This window comes from Poecile atricapillus, chromosome 2, assembly GCF_030490865.1.
Source record: "Poecile atricapillus isolate bPoeAtr1 chromosome 2, bPoeAtr1.hap1, whole genome shotgun sequence".
In the NCBI taxonomy this organism is placed as follows: Eukaryota; Metazoa; Chordata; class Aves; order Passeriformes; family Paridae; genus Poecile; species Poecile atricapillus.
In genome coordinates, this window is record NC_081250.1 from 143,015,812 (window position 1) to 143,030,447 (window position 14,636).

A 14,636-nucleotide genomic window follows, 5' to 3' on the forward strand; every position below is an offset into this window, starting at 1 on the left:
TTTAAAACTTATAGAGTGATTGTTCTAAAGCCTAATTTAAAAAATAATTAGAGAAGGATTAGTTTCATTTAACACGTGATACAAAAAAACTCCAGCCATGGCAAATGTGTTTAGCAATTTAGTGAGTGAGAGAAAATGTGAAAGAAGTGCTTTCATTCCACACTTCAACAAACAATCATCAGTGTAGCATATACTCGGAGGGTGGATTTTCCAGGAACACAAGGACTTTTCTTCTTCCATTAAATTGTTGGAGTCTGAAATACAGACTGTGTGCCCTTGCTTTTAATGTTTAGTTCTGAGATCCAAGAGAACACTGAATTTCATATAATATGAAATTCATGAGCATGTTTTCATGGTGATACATGAAAACAAATGCCAAAGTTAGATAAGAAAGGTATGTGTGTAGATTAGAAAGTTTCTTAAATCACTGGGTGAAAAAGTAGTTTAGAGAACAGGAGACAAGATGGAGGATTTAGGGTGTTGTCTCTTGTCCTTCTTCTTTCTTCTTCATGTTCTTCTCCTGGAGGTTTTTGGGTAATAGTTAGTAATTGGATAGAAAATGCCGCAGTGCATCACAGAGGTGATGGGTCATTGGGTCATTAAGAAAAATAATATACGTGTCTATTGTTAATTGGGTAAAAATAGGTATAAAGATAAAAGAACTGCGTAGTTCGGGGCCATTTTGTGTATCAGACATGAAGTGTGCCACAAGGCCTTGTTTGTACCATCAGAAAAAAGAAATGTACCAAATTGCAAAGATTAACCTTGTAACCAGCCTGGAGAGACCTGTTAAGTTTTGTAAGGATCCTGCAATAAACACGAGAAACAAGATTCTAACGAGCTCGAGAGATTACTTCGAATAATGAGAACTGAGATAAGTGGAACTCCCCACGAGGGAGGATCCCAGAAGAATTCAGCCCAGAGAAGGCCGGGAAACTATAGAAAGGCTGTATCTACAGAAAATTCAGTCCAGAGGAGGCTGGGAGACTATAGAGAGCTGTATTCACAGAGAATTGAGCCCAGAGAAGGCTGAGAGACTAGAGAAAAGATATATCCACAGAGAACAGAGCCCAAAGGAGGCAAAGAAAAGAGAGACAGAGGTAACATAAATGATTAGGTAAGGAGACAGGCTGCCTCACAGATCTGTAATTTTTATAAGATAACATTTTGTTGTAATGCTGCATAAGGACTAAAACTGGATTTGTCTTGAGGAGTATAAATGAAAATACATAATTGCTTGATCCATGAGACTAAATGATCACATATGATAGTTCCCTACTCTTCACCACTTCTCAGTTTCATTACAATTCTCCTGTGTTACAGCATTTGGTTTTCAGCAGTGGGCAAACTATGATTTGTTCTTGCTACAGTCTTCTGTGCCTCTGCCTTTTTTCAGCTGAGAGACTCATCAGCACCACAATCAGTGCCCTTATAGCTTTGAGCTGAAATAGGTGAGATCTGTTCTACGTGACTGAGAGAATTTTTTTTTTTAATCAGGATCAGGTTTGGGTTCTTCCATTGCTGCAGCATTGTGGTGGTGGTGTAGCAGGCTTGTCACACTTAGTCAACCTGCTTTTCTCTTACAGGAACCGTGGTGGGACTGGGTTAATAGCTGGACTTGATCTAGGATGCCTTTTCCAACCTGAATGATTCCATGAGAACTGCAACACATGCTGTCCTTTGTGCCCTGTGACTTCTATGTAGGTCATCTCATCACTGACTTCACAATATTTCAAATATTTTGAACAAAGAAATCCCATGTCCTACCTAGGTCTAAATAATGTAGATATAAACAGGTTCACACCTCTTGACATCAGGATCACTCCCTGGCTCACTTTTGTTTAGCAGGATAGGATTATTGGACCATGCTAATCTTAGGCAAAGAAAAAGACAAATACACAGGAAAACAGCAATTCAGTGAGGTAATGTGCATGGGGGATGGCCCAAAAAAATGAGAATACCACAGTGGGCTGCATTCAGCAACAGCTCTCAGTCCTCTTGGATGAGGATAGCAGCACTCAAAGTAGCCTCAGCTGAGTGAGGCTGAAGGTGAAAGCTGCTGGTGAAGCTGATAGCTGATAGCTCCAGTGTGGACTCAAAGCCCAGACTGTAGGCAGTGGACACTAAAAGTAAACAATGCATTGACAATGAGTCCAAGGCAATGAAAAATGGGCTTGTTGGGATCCATCGAAGCACAATGGGTGGAGAAGCACAGCCTGGAGCATCAGAGGCAGCACAGGGTATGAACACGTGCCTGGCTCACAACAGGACAGCCATCACTTGTTAGCCCTGGTCCCAGCACAGTTGGTGCTGCTTCTCTCTGGCACAGGAAAAGGTGGCAATCAGAGTCACTCTTAGCTCTTAAATTAAGCTTGTAGAAAGGAGAAGTGAAATGAGTTACTGGGGTCTGACACCAAGCAGAGCAGTGGTTTAGCTCATTGAGTGAAATTCATGCACAAGCTCATTTGATCACCTCTAGTCTGTGGGTGCAGCTGCAACTAGCCCTGGTTCCATTGCATTGTCCCTCTGTGAGCTTGCAAGTCTGCCACCTGTAGGGAAATCCTCAGCCATGGCCACTGTCATTTTTGTGACCTTTACTTTTCATGTACCTTTAAACTTCTACCACAGCCCTAGCATTTAACTTCATTCTCCCTAAGTCTGTTAGTCTATTAAAATAAAAAATTTTAAGTATTTTGGCTATAAGTTTCCTATACATACCCTTTATGACTGTAAAATCCTAGCAGCAATCAACAGGTAAAAGGAATATATTTCAGATTTTTCAAGTTTGTTGATGTTTCTTTAATAGTTCTGTATCTTTAATTTCCCACTGATCTCCAAAGCATCTACCAGGGCATGTCAATAAAGCAAGATTTAGTTTGCCCTTAGGTAAAACATAACCTTTCTCTCACTGCATTAGCAGCCATGTGTGCTTGACGGGAACCAGTAATACCTTTGTAAGATCCAGTAACTCAGCAGAGCTGTTACACAGATTAGTTAGCAAAAAGGAATGAAAGCAGATTGTATTTGTCAAATGATTTATTGTCTACATGCAGTCTAGCCTGTCAGCTCTGCTTACTTTGCTGTCAGGTCATTTTCTTACAACAGATGGTTATACTCAATGATATAATTAAATTATGATTAACTCTAATATTTCTTTAGTTTTCTCAGAATCTTCGTATAGTATGCTATAAAAATGCACACAGAATTTTCCTTTCCTTCTCTCAGACATAATGTTTTAAATTGAACAATAAAAGAAATTATAAGGTGAATATTTTTGCACAGAATAGTGAGCTATTGAAATTGGTACTGCTTCAGCCAGTAAACAGTTTGTCTAAGTAATGAAAAGATGTGAATAAAGTTTTTAGTTTATTGTCCCAAGCATGCTCAAGTTTGAAATCAAAATTCAATTAAGAAAGTTCCTTAAACTGTAAGAATACTTGTGTCCTAGTCTGGCTTCTCAGTTCTCTGGCTGTCCCCCATCTCAGGTAATAAAGATGTTATCTCTTGTAGAAATGGCTAAAACTAACTTTTAATGCTTTCTCTTGGTGATGTGATGGTTTTTCCTGAGTCCTGTAGGCTTTCTGCTGATGCCTGCTCAGCACATTTTAATGTATTGAACATGACAGCAGAAGAACATGTTGTGTGATTTGATTGCTGTCTTTCTGTCAAGAGAACTGCAGGCATATTCATGCCTTGTGTATACACAGGAGTTAAAAAAACAGCTGCCTTCGTGTAAAAAATAATTATTGGTTCACTTTCTTGTTGTTATTTTTAGAATAGCACTTTCTATTCCATGTTTTTCCATTGATTAATTTCTCTTCTAATATATAGACACAGACTATGTTTCTGCCTGTGTGGAAAACACAGCCCCAGCTTTCATTAACAGAATTAAGGGCTTCACTTTGCTTTCTTGAAAGCACTGAGACAAATTGCACCTGAGCATTCCCACTGAACACTGATGACACTGCACAGCTGAAATGTGGTTAAGTGCTGCTATTGAAAACCCAGCCACTGCTCTGATGAGTCTTTTGAAATGTTACTTTAAGATCAAATTAAGCTCTTGGCTATGCTTTTGTATATATGAGGTAACTCTACTGAAATCCATTATGTTTATAGCCAACCTGAGCTCCAGTCCTGTGGTGAACTGACATTTAACATCCAATTCTCCTCTTGATTTAAGACTATTTAAGGATAATTTAAGAGTAGATGTGCTAATCCAGCTGGTACTTCAATGGTTAAAGACCAGGGAATGAGTGGAGAAAAATCCATGGTTTGCTTTAATGTCTTCCATTTTTCTAAATGTACTAGGACATGGTCTTGTAAGACAGGTGAAGAACTGCAGCAAACCACAAGCACTCAGAGCAATATCCTCACTTATGTTGAAAGTGACAGCCACAGGTCAAATAATTTGTGACATTATTATAGATAGTAATGTCTATGAAGGCTCAGAGGTTCTTATGAGGGATCAAGACCTTATGATCCTGGTGAAAGAGCAGAAAATAGTCCCCTCAGTGCAGGAATTTGCTGTCACTAGGATGTACATACTCTACATTGTGAATAGTTTGACTATAGCAGAGAAAAAAAGATCAAGAGTGGATGTATTGGTTTTGCAATACAGGTGCAGTGGAAAAGACAAACCATCATGTTCAGTGTGGGAGGCAGCAGAGAGAGCAGACTGGTGTCCTCATCTCTGGCTGGGCTGCTCTAGGAGCAGCCTGCCTGCAGAGCCATTCACAAGATGAACACACTGAAGCTTTGCAGATTTTACAGGGAGCTCCTCTCTGGATGATGGACAGCCTGGGAGGAAGGCAGTGATGTTGTAGCATAGATTGGATTAATGGGCAGTGAAGGCTGGCCTTTTTGGCATTGCAGAGACAGGAGCTGACAGCTTGAGAGCAGAAGAATTAAATTAGACAAGTTTAAATTAAATAACTGTTTAAAGCAGCAGAGGAGCTTGTTCACTCACAGATGCCAGTGGATATGCTATCCCTCTATCTTGCTCCCAGATTTTCTGAGCTGTTCAGTATGGCCATAGTGAGCATACTGCAATAAATAGTTATTTAAGAATACACTCCTGTTGCACCCACTAGATACCTGACCATAGGTATAACCTACCAGTTCCAAGGAATGCTGGGCATGGTGGATAGAATGGAAGTGCTCCTGTGCTCTCTGCCAATTTGTTCAGCTCCAGATAATTGGATATTTATGTTGCCACCAGTGGTTCTTTACCAAAACAGTCACATCTCTGTAGGACTTCCCACCTTTACCTCTCTGCTCATGTTAATCCTTTCTAACTATGTGCCAAGGAATAACTGTAACCGAGAGTTCAGACATTTCCTTGTTCCATATGATTTCACACCAGTGCTCCATGGCGATTTGGCCTGTCAATCAGACTGTGGCTTCCTTAAAGCATATATTCCAGAGGTTTCTGCTACACAAGATGGAAACCAGGAAATGTAGAAGTTTTGAGAAGGCTCTTGCAACCATTTGGAGAGCTCCATCCCAGTTACTCAATTCTACCACCTGCCTGCCACCCATCCTGTACTTGTCACTGCAGGGCCTTGACATGTGTGAGATGTGTCAGCCCACCCTCACCACACAGCCCGGCGCAGGTGGGGACCCCAGGCACTGTGCACAGTGACTCAGGAAGGTCTGCAGAACAAGCTATTCCCTGTTTGCCAAGTGCAAAACTTGCCCACTCTTCTCTGTCTTTCCAAAGTGCCTCCCTGGTGCACTGCCACAGCTTTTGTCTGCACTCGTGAATATGTGCTGACTTCTTCCCAGCCTTGCTCAGGGTGGCCTCTTCTAAACTCCAGACAATCCTGCACATCAAGTAACCCAAAGTATATTTGGAATACATGTAGACACACTTGCACTAACTGTTATCAGCAGGAGGGGTCCTGTGGCAGCACAGTCTGGACGAGTCACCACCTTGGGAGCACACAGACAGGCTTGGGCCGAGCTGAGCTGAGCCACTTTAAAGCCAGCCTGGGTATGCCTGCACACCCTGATCTCTTCTCTCTGATTTTCAAGTTAGCCAGAGCCATCTGTACTACTAAAGTAAAGCAATGGGGGCTGTCAGGGCTGTCTGCAAGAGCTGGTTCACTTTACATTCTTCAGGGAGAACCACTGTGATGGGCTGCAGACTGAGTACTTGACTGAAATTGGTGTGTTTCAACGCAGCCATAAATTTCACCCTACAGGAGACTTGCTGCTGAGTGTGTGGGTGGTGGCAGCTGCTGTTGAGCCAGGCTTCACTTGATCTGCCTCAAACAGAGGTTAATAGGCAGGATAGAAAGGATTAGTTACACATACAGCCTGAATGTTAGAATTCTTAATTTGTCATGGCTATTCTTTCAGCCCTGGAACTAGATCCATATAGCATGGAGAATTTGGGAGATAGTCTCATACTTAAGGAAGTTGTCCTACAGCACCTGCATAGGTTTCCCACCTAAAACCTGTTTCTGGTGTTTTGTGTGATCATGGGCAGAGTGGAAAGGATCATAGAATCATAGACTACTAGAATAGCTGAATTGGAAGGAACCCATCAGGATCATGGAGTCCAACTCCTGGCCCTGTGCAGGACATCCCAAGAATCACACCATGTGCCTGAGAGCATTGTCCAAACATGAGAGTTCATGGAAATGTGCCAGGTAGGTTAAAGAGGCACCCAGTGAATAATCACATTATTCTTCTGCCTCCATATTGCACAACAGACTTTAAATGGTTAATATCATTGCTGCTGGAATAAAAATATTTGCAGCAAACCCCCTCATGCTCTATCTAATCAGCCTCAATGAAAATGCTTTCAGCAATGACCCTCTTTCCAAACAATGAAATTGCTCAGAGACCTTGTTATTTTCAAATGAACTCCTGCTTGTTTATTATTATTTTTAATGCAAACAATCCAAGTTTCTAGGGATAGTGTTGATAGCAGCATGAAATGTTTTCATAAATAAAGTGAAATTTGTGAAGTGCTTCCATAAATACACAAATACAAGTGCTAATTAATGTAAAAATGTTATTCTTCTAAAAGATTTGGAATAAAAGATGTACACTACAGAAAGGCTCATGGAAAAAACATTATTGCAGCTGTGCCCTATCACCTTTCTCTGGGAAAGATAATTGTCACCAGGAGAAAAAATTTAATCTCTGGCCCAGCTCGTGAAAAGTAATGGGAATGTGCACATATCACTTTGGGATAACATCATGTGTGTAAATTGCTGTGGAACAAAAAGGGACATATCCTATCTACTTGTCTGTCTATCTGTCTATCTATCTATCTATCTATCTATCTATCTATCTATCTGCATTTCCATCTCTAAGTGACCTAGTCCTTTTACAGTCAAGATAAGGAATATGTAAATATAGGGAAGTATTCATTTTACATAGTCTGGAGGTCTACTTAGCATAAGAAGAGCTGGGCAAGCAAGCCCTGGTTGACCACCATATACCTAAACACAGGTAAAAGATGCTTACATTTGATCAGCTGAATCTCATCCATTATATCAGCCATTAACTGCTGTCCTCCACTTCCCTTTTTCACATGGTCCTCTTTAATAAGCACAAGGCAGCTGAGCCCTTTTTACTGTAGGGGCTAAAATTTCTTAGATTATCCTGTGTTTCCTGTAGGGTGCCACTGGGGATGAACACATAGTAGGACAAATATTGCCAGCAACTAATTTACAGCTACCTTTGAGCCTCAAGTAACTTGTTTGTGCATCATAACCCCAAATCTTTTAGGTCACACAGGGTATGTTTGTGTCCATTGGATTCAGCTGAGGTTTGTGACAGAGTTTAAGCATTGCTCTGAATGTGTCAGGATGAAACTGTGAATATTAATTGCCTGCATATGAATAATTTTCTGGATACAGCTTTCAACCCTGTTTTGTGACCAGGGGGGATGGCACATGCAGTGTGTGTGTGTGGGGAAAAATCATCTGAGACCTTATGGCTGTGAGCAATGCAGGTGCACAGCCCAGCAGGCCAGGACTCCACAGAACAGCCGTCAGGGATTGCCAGTGCAGTCTTGGTTATGGCAGACTGTCTGTCTTTGGTCAGAAGAGTCTCACCCACTTCACTGATGATACTCCCATTGAGTCTAACAGGAGCTGGATAGCCCAGTTGTTGACATCTGTACCTGAGACACAGATGTGAGGAACTGCATCCTAGCATCTCTGTTTCACTAGCAGAAGCATAGTGAAATTAATCTAGTCAAGAATTGGGATGAATAATATGAACATCATTTACCACCTGCCTCCCACTATATCTTCCCACACATAGCTACTTCATGTGTTCTCTGTGGTTTGAAGAGGAAAGGTATTCCACCTGCTAGAAGGAAAAGTGGGCACAATCCAAATTCCAAATGAATCCATTTTTACTGTGTAGTTTTTTTAAAAATATTCTCTTTTAAAGAAACAAAGTCTCTGATTACCAGCTTAACACAGACATCGTCCTGGTAAACACAGAGGAGATTAAGTTGCTGATCCTGAAGCATAAATTCCAGAAAACAACAGCCCAGAATTAATAGGGTCCTGAGAAACCATCCTGCAACATGATGAAGAGATCTCCCATCTTGACAGACAAGCAACCCTAATATTTTCAATGAAGTGTCCTATAAACTGATGCAAATAGCAGAGGAGAATTTAGAAATGCATTAGGCACAGCATCTTCAGCCTGTCAAGGGAGGGGATTGTCCCTCTCTGCTCTGCTCTGGGGCAGCCTCATCTCACATCCTGTGTGCAGTTTTGGGCCCCACAATATGAAAAAGACATTAACCTTTTAGAGAGCTTGCAAAGGAGGACTAAAGGATGGTGAAGGGTTTGGAGGGGAAGCTGTACGAGGAGCAGCTGGAATCAATTGGTCTGTTTGGTCCTGGAGAAGAGGAGACTGAAGGAAGATCTCATTTCAGGGTATAATTCCTGTATGAGGGGAAGGAGAGGGGCAGGTACTGATGTCTTCGCTCAAACAGCCAGTGACTGAACCCGAGCATGAAGCTGAGTCAGGGAAGTTTTAAGTTGGGTATCAAGAAAATGTTTTTCATCCAGAGGCTGGCTGGGCACTGGAACAGACTTCCCAGGGATATGGTCACAGCACCAAGTCTGACAGAGGTCAAAAAGCTTTTGGACAAAGCTCTCGGGCACATGGTGTGACTCTTGGGGTGTCCCACATAGGGTGAGAACTCAATGGTCCCGGTGGATCCTTTCCAACTCAGCTTATTCTGTGAGTCTATTCTATAATAAATATTGAGAGTTTCTCTTGTACTATAGCTGCAGATGAAAAAAAGGGAATTTTGGTGGCTTCAGGAATGAGGTTCTGGGTATGACTAAACTAACGTCAGCGGATAAAACATAATCTTTTTCCATACCACACCAAGATTTATTACATGGAAATATTATTACGCTTTTTATTTTTAATTTTTGAAAGAGGAACAGAAAAAGGTTTGTCTGACCTTCTGAAAGTCATTGATCCTTTACAATATTCTTACATTCTGACATTTTCCCTAAGGGCATGAATGTTACATGAGGACTCCTTTGAACTGTTCCAGGGACAGTCAGAGATGAAGAGTTATTTTCTCCTATTGCAGTAGTTTAAAATATAGCTGATGAGGCAAATATTTTTTTATGTTAAATATTTATGTTTAATATTGTCCCAGAACTTATATTTCAATGTGATCTGTGACTAAGTGTTGTTGTTAATAGATCATAAAAACTATTTAATTGAAAATGAGAATGCTGATTAAAGTAACTTCACAGATCTAGCTAATGAGTGCACAGCTGCAAGTGAGATGTTTTTTTTCAGTAAAAAGGGAAGTAGTTCCAAAAGTGGTGATTCTAAAGATTTGTCCAAATAAGTGCTTCTGTGAAGCAGAGTAGCTATAATGTCTACCATGGAGCTATATGCTGCTGGAAATAAGGAAGACCCTGAAAACCATTTACTGAGGGTGTACCATACACAATTTTTAAAACAGAGAGTCCCAGACTTGTTATTTTTTAACTCTTTTCCCATTGTTGAAAATCAGCTAGCTATTTTTTTTTTGTTTGGTTTTTGGTTTTTTGGGGGTTTTTTTGTTTGGTTTTTTTGGTTTTGTTTTTTTGATGAGCTTTTGCAACTCCTTGTAGACTGTTAAACTTGACATCAGAAAGAACTCACTGGGGGACACTGGTAAAAGTGCGAGGAATATGTGGAGTTATTTACCTGCTCTCAATGCAAGAGAGGAGTCCTTACCCTTTACAGGCAGAACTGACTTTGGCAGATTAAGAGTAATCTGTGATAGGAGTTCTCTAGGATCTGCATTTAGACTGGAACAATATCTTATGAATATGATAAAAGATTTTGGAAGAAATAAATAATTGCTTGCTAGAACAACTGGTCTCTGTGCACTTAAGATAGGCTGCCATTCTGAATTTGGTTTTGAAGGACCAAATCTAATGCATAGGAAGGAAAAATCAGTCTGTTAGAGTGAGCAAAATAGTTTTAGACACACCACAGAAGAGAGAAAGGTCAAATATACCACCTATGGAATGATATAAAATGTGACAGCATAAAAACAATGATAAAAACAAATCTACCAATGAATAAGCCTCCAAACAATTTTGTGACTCCTCAAAAATAATTTTGAACTACAGGTAAATTCTCTGCTACAAATTTGAAAACAAAGAAATCTCATAAAAGTTCTGAACAGCTTCATAGGAAACAAATCAGCATAAATGAACTACTCAGTGACAAGACCAGAGGCTGTCTGGACTGCAGTGATCACACACTGGTGGAGTTTGCATTCCTCTGGGATATGGGTCAGGTAAAGAGTAAAGTCAGGACCTTGAATTTGGATAAGGATTTGTCTGGATGGCCTCATCCAGTGAGAAGAAAGCAATGTCTCAGTAACTAGATGGAGAAGAGTAATGAGTGGTGTCTTCAACACTGGCATGGACAGTGAGATCAAAATGAACCCTCAAGTTTTCTGATGAGGTCTCATCCCTGGGAACATTCAGTGTCTGTCTGAGTGGGGTTTTGAGCAATCTTATCTCGCTGAAGATGTTACTGTTCATTGCAAAGGGTCAGACTATTTGGTCTTTATATGTCCCTTCCAACACAAACCATTCTATGGTTCTATGATTCAACGAAATACAAGGATACTGTCCCATGGAAAAGGCTGGCATTTAAAAATGGTAAATGTAACTGAATGAAAAGTCAGGACAAGTCTAAAAGTCGTAGGAAACCAAGAGAGCTAAAAAACTCTGAAGAGCACCTGGAAAATTATGTTTCATCAGAGATCAATTTTTTATTTAAAGAAAGGAAACAAGCTAGAAAATTGGTAGTCTTGCTCACTATGATGTCAGAGGAGCACTGAGAAGAGATAAGGCAGAGAAGCTCAATAAAGTCTTCATCATGAAAGATGCTGTGGAAGTTCCTGTGCTTAATGTATTCATAGTAGACCAGTCAGGAGCTACACCTATTTTAGGTATATATACATGAAGTATTAGACCAAAAAGCTGTGTCAGGATTTCTGACATGTGTCTTATTTACAGGGGGAACTTCTCTTATCAGTAAGCTTTGAGAGCTGAAAGGAAAGAAGATCATGGAGTGCACAGACTGCTGGATTGGGTGAGTAATGTCCTTGGAATGGGGAGTCTTGTCCCACCATTCTGCTGCTGCTCTATCTTGGTTTCAGCAGGTATATAACTGGAAACCCAGTGAACCTGAGAAATGTGGGTTTTAAAAAGACCTTTGACAAGGTTCTGCAGCAAAATTTTATTAAGGTTATGAAGTTACGAGTTTGGCAGGAAGGTCCTTCTATGAATTTAAAGTTGGTAAAAGGTCAAGAAGAGCAGAGTAAGGGGCTTAGTGGTTTTCAGGCTGGATAAAACTCAGGAGTAGCTCCTACTCTGGATAAGGGTTGACATCAGTTTTATTCATTATTTTGTCAATGATTGTAAAAGGAAAAGTGATATCTTGAAATGTGAGGATGGCATTAACACCTTTTGGGTAACCATGAGCCGCATCAATGACAAGGGATTACATCAGGTATCCAAAAAGTGGTCAAAGAGGTGACAGATGAGTGTTGGTGTAGACAAAGTCAATGTATCCTAAGAAAAAGAATCTAAACAAAGCTTGCATAAGGCTGAACTCTGAAACAAAATCACACAGGCAGAGGGAAATGTAGAACTGCTTCTCTCCAAATCCTGCAACATTAGAACCAGAGATCACTTGCTGAAACTGCCAGGAGATTTACTTAAAAAGGGTTTTAAAAAAGTACTTCTGTGATTTGCTGCCACAGGAGGTATTGTAGGCAAACCATACCAGAATATTTAAAAGAACGCAAATTCACAGACTACACATACAAAACAAATACTAAATGAAGAGGATAAAGATAAAACCCTACCCTAACATGCCAGCAGAACCATTTGAAGTGATGAACGAATATATGGAGAGAGGCCAGGATTTTTTCCTCTCCTGAAACATTGCCTCTTTCTGCAGAGTCATGGACAGATCTAGTATTGACCTAAGCACAAATGATTGACATTTCTTGTGTTCTTAGTTCTTGTAATCCAGTGTTTTAAGGATTTACTAACCGCAAGAACAGTTCAAAAGGTAGGCATGGGGATAAGGGGAATGAGAAGCTAAGTGCTCCTTAGGCAGCAGGGGGGAAACCTTGAACTCTGAAAATGTAAAATGCTACAGAGTACATTAAAGATACTTGTTAATAACACATTGTCTCTAAAATTTATACACTAAGGCTGTGTTTGAAGGATAGAAAATCTGTTCAGTGATGTCTCTTAATGTTCTTTCTCTGTCTTTTATCTCAATGCTAAGTTATGTAATTACTGACCACTTCAAAAGCTAAACTTTCTGAATAATTCATACAACACAGCAACATGAGACAAGGTTAGGGGAGCCTGTGGCTATCTCTACATATCAAAAACAGGCATAGAATTCTGATAAATAGAGGGATGGTATTACATCTCAAAGACTACCAGAGGAAGATAAAATAAACAGCTGCCAAAAGGAAGAAAACACAAACAGACATTGCCCAGAAATCACTATTTCTCAAGGATTTGGTACCACAGTAATGGGTAAAAAAATTAATAAGTGTTTTCAATTCACATAACTTAATTTTTTGACAAGGCTAAATCTTTGTCAGAATAATGAAACAAGGCCAAAAGTGATCTTTATCTGTCAGTATGATTGCACACCCTTAACAGAAAAGTGATGCCATTGCCATAGTTTTAGAAATATATTCAAAATTGTGCTCAGCGTAAAAGCTTCAGGTTTGGGTTTTTTTTTTGCCCTTCCCCTTTCAAAATTTAAAGCAGTGCTAAATGCCAGGTGTATTAACTATTGTAGACCTGGTGGTCTTACTATCTAAATGCAAGGTGCATGGCAGTGACTGAATACTCTGGGCACAGGGCTGGGGATTGGAAATTCATCCGACTCTTTGCTTCCACATCAAATCATTCTGGTCTTAAAAGTCACACAGAGTCCTGGGCTTCTGGTGTAACCAATAGCCCAACCTCAAAATTGTATAAAATACAGATCTTAACAACTTTTCATCTGTAATGCAGAAACAAAAAAGATATCATAAAAAATGAATCAAGAAGAAGAATCAGCAAATACTTGGTCACAACTTTTGTGCTTAATATTAAGAAATTAAAATCAAAATATTGATGACATCATTAGTGGGAAGATACTTTAATTTCAATTTTATATTGCCTCTTGAGAAGTACACTATTAGTAGGCAGTGAGTTGCTGAAGGAAAAATTAAGAGAACTGAACTGTTCTCTTAACAGCACACAGGCAATACTGGGTTTTTTTGCCTTTAATTTGCTTCAACATTCATAAACCAAACAGTCTGATGTTCTCACAAAATAGAAGAGTGGATTTTCTACCATATCTAAATGGGAAGAGGGAGATTTACAGGTTTATCCACACGATGTATGTGCTAATGACACCCACTGGTACTGGAAGCAGGACTGGAGCTACATGAACCTGTTTATGTTAAATCTTCTTTATTGGCAAGGAAATCTCTAGCTCATTTTGTAGGGACATGGACTTGGAGCCTCTACAAGCTGGCTGTTTCTCGGTGATGGAGAACTGCCTACAGTTGAGAAAGTAAAAAAAGAGCAAATCTGTTGCTGTTTTGGAACTTATAATGTACAAAACTACATGGAAAATTAAATTCTCTTATATTCTTCTTCATCTCAAAGATCTTCAGAGACATTGTAGGACAACACTGCTGATATCTCTGTTTTAAAAGTTTTCCATGATGCTTAGAAACCTTGTATATGGAGAACTGGGTAAAAAGACTCAAACTGACTTTCCATTTTCTTTTTATTTTGTACCACTTCTGTGGTAAAACAGGAATTCAACTCTAGTGAACACTAGTATGATAGCTATCAGTGATATCACTTAAGAATTCTGTATTTAACCAAAGTTTGATATTTTAAAGAAAGAGAAATAAAGAAGTACCAGCCAGATGCACGATCTCAAACCATAGATTTGGACCCTGAATTTTTCACACTTGAGAAATCCCTGACAGAAATGTTGGTTGTGAAGAAGCAGGCCAACAGATCCTATTTCAGATTCTGGACTTTCCTCCTTTACACCTCTTTAAAGGCATTGTTTAGGGCTTTTTCTGG

General features: G+C 39.8%; 1 long non-coding RNA gene across 1 annotated transcript in view; it reads left to right on the forward strand.

The window, feature by feature from the left end:
- Positions 1–14,636, forward strand: part of LOC131576681 (uncharacterized) — a 56,048-nt gene that overhangs the window by 12,265 nt on the left and 29,147 nt on the right. The window contains exon 3 of the long non-coding RNA XR_009277037.1: positions 11,529–11,604. This is a non-coding gene — a long non-coding RNA (uncharacterized LOC131576681). The remainder of the gene's footprint in view (positions 1–11,528; positions 11,605–14,636) is intronic.